Source organism: Erythrolamprus reginae, chromosome 4, assembly GCF_031021105.1.
Source record: "Erythrolamprus reginae isolate rEryReg1 chromosome 4, rEryReg1.hap1, whole genome shotgun sequence".
In the NCBI taxonomy this organism is placed as follows: domain Eukaryota; kingdom Metazoa; phylum Chordata; class Lepidosauria; order Squamata; family Dipsadidae; genus Erythrolamprus; species Erythrolamprus reginae.
The window spans coordinates 45,367,245-45,369,429 of record NC_091953.1 but is presented as its reverse complement, the minus strand read 5'-3'; positions in this window follow the sequence as shown (position 1 = coordinate 45,369,429).

Sequence of the window (2,185 nt, the reverse complement as noted above, 5' to 3'; positions counted from 1 at the left end):
TGTAGCCTATTCTTATTTGAGGACAAAACAAAAAATAAAAAGTCACTTGAAATTAAGCTATTCAAATTAATCATTTGAAAGTAATGATTTGTCCTTAAATTAATCTAAGGTCACAGAAAAGAAACTGCTTATACTGAGCAAAAGGAACAAGGCAAGTGTAGGTTCTTGACTTTAGGAAAGCAATTTAATCTGTCAAAAACAAAACGTTTAGGTATTCTTTTCCAGCCATTATTTCCTCAAGACTATTAACTACACAATAGTTAAGTCTCTTTGTTTAACTGCACAATAAAAGCTTCCAACCAGTCAAGCACATTTTGTTGGCCAAAAAATTAGTATATGACTCATTCCCAATCTCCTCTGCTCTTTTATCCATACAACAGCTTTGCATACTTATAGATTACATTAGCTGGCATTCCAAAAGCAATCTTTTTTATTTGCATGATGTGGTATAGCAGAACAGGTGCCAGTGCATCACCCACGATTTTCTGTTCCTAGATACGTATAACTTAGTAGCGGAAAAGAAGTCACAAAAACTCTGAAACTTCTCATAAAAAACACTTTCTTTGCAAAAAATAGTATTGAGAAATATGATTTACCTTGTAAATGAGATAGAAATTACATGTTGGAGAGTAGAAGAGAATAATACTCTATTAGTTTTTGGTGTTGCTACCGTATCATTGCAGGTTAACAGCAGTTTTTTGTCCTATTTACAGAGGATTTATAAACTCAAGATTGATATAGAATTCTCTCCAAATTAAGTAGGTCCTGCAGTTTCAGCTGAATATGTTATTAAGTGATCCACTTCAAAACAAAAATAGCAGGGGACATTTGGCTATATTGGCTATATTGAGATTAGACCAGATTCTAACAGATTGGATTAGGTTCGCTTATTTCAATACTGTTCAGTAACCTCCAGATACGTAAAAACTATTTGTCACCGGTTATCTCAAGACAATTGCTTGGATGTAATTCACACTCTCAATAATTATATAAACACATCCAATACTTCAATCTCCATCAAAGAAGTGAATTGAGTGACTGCTGTGATTTGAAGCAGGCTTAAATTCCAAGGACTGATTCAAAAGTAAATGGATAGCACTTCAAACTGGCAGAGGCCAGATCAGGGGTAAAATGCTCCCGATTCTGGTGTGCCTGCCGGTGATTGGAGAACCAATAGCAACAGAAGCACGATGTTTCATCCATCTCCTGGACGCCATTTGGGTTCTTTTATCCTCACTCTTTGTGCATGCACAGAGGGTAAAAGAAAACAAATGGCGGTGTCTGAGCAGGTGGGCAAAACCTCATGCTGCCAGCCCAACAGTGGCAAGAAAAGTAAAAAAATTAGGCAAAACTTACAAGTTTCTCACTTAGCAACATAAATTTTGGACTGAATTGTGGGTGTAAGTTGAGGACGACCTATAGTCTTCTTCCATCAAAGGCTGTACAATATTAATGAGAGTAGGAGTGAGGCTTTACTTTCCAAAGACAACATTATCTAGCAAAAGTGGGTAGGAAAAGAACTATCCAAATAAAACATGAATACCAAGATAGAAAATCAAATATTTGAAGAGACTGGATACTCAGTCCTTTCCTTTTTGTTTGCATGATCACCTCACCTCAAGAATGATATAATGGAACTGGAAAAGGTGCAAAAAAGGGCAACAAGCTGTTGTGCAAATGAAATATTCATTGAATATTTCATTTGCACAACAGCATGTGAAATTGATTGTCAATCAGTGTTGTTTCCTAAGTGGACAGTTTGATTTCACATTAGTTTGATTTACTTGAAGTTATATTCTGTTTTTTAAGTGTTCCCTTTATTATTATTTTTGAGCAGTGTGTAAGACAAAGAATTGGGGGGGGGGGAGTTGTTGGAGCTGGTAGTTGTTAAGAGCTACAATACTTCGCCTACAAAAATGTGATCTCTTTCCTGCCATCTAGCTAGCTAGCGGTCGACCCGATTTTTACAATCCAGACACGGAAACCTTAATCGGGGTGGGATTTGAAAGACCCTGGATTGAAACGGAGTAAAACCCAGTCCCCGCAGTTGGAAGCGACCAATAAACGCTTTCCACCCTGCTTTTTATTTCTCGTTAGCCACCTGTTCGCTTCGGAACTCAGAAAGGCGGCACGGGATTGGCTCGTTTTTCTTTTTAAACAGGGCGACCCGCCCCCCCCCCAGTCC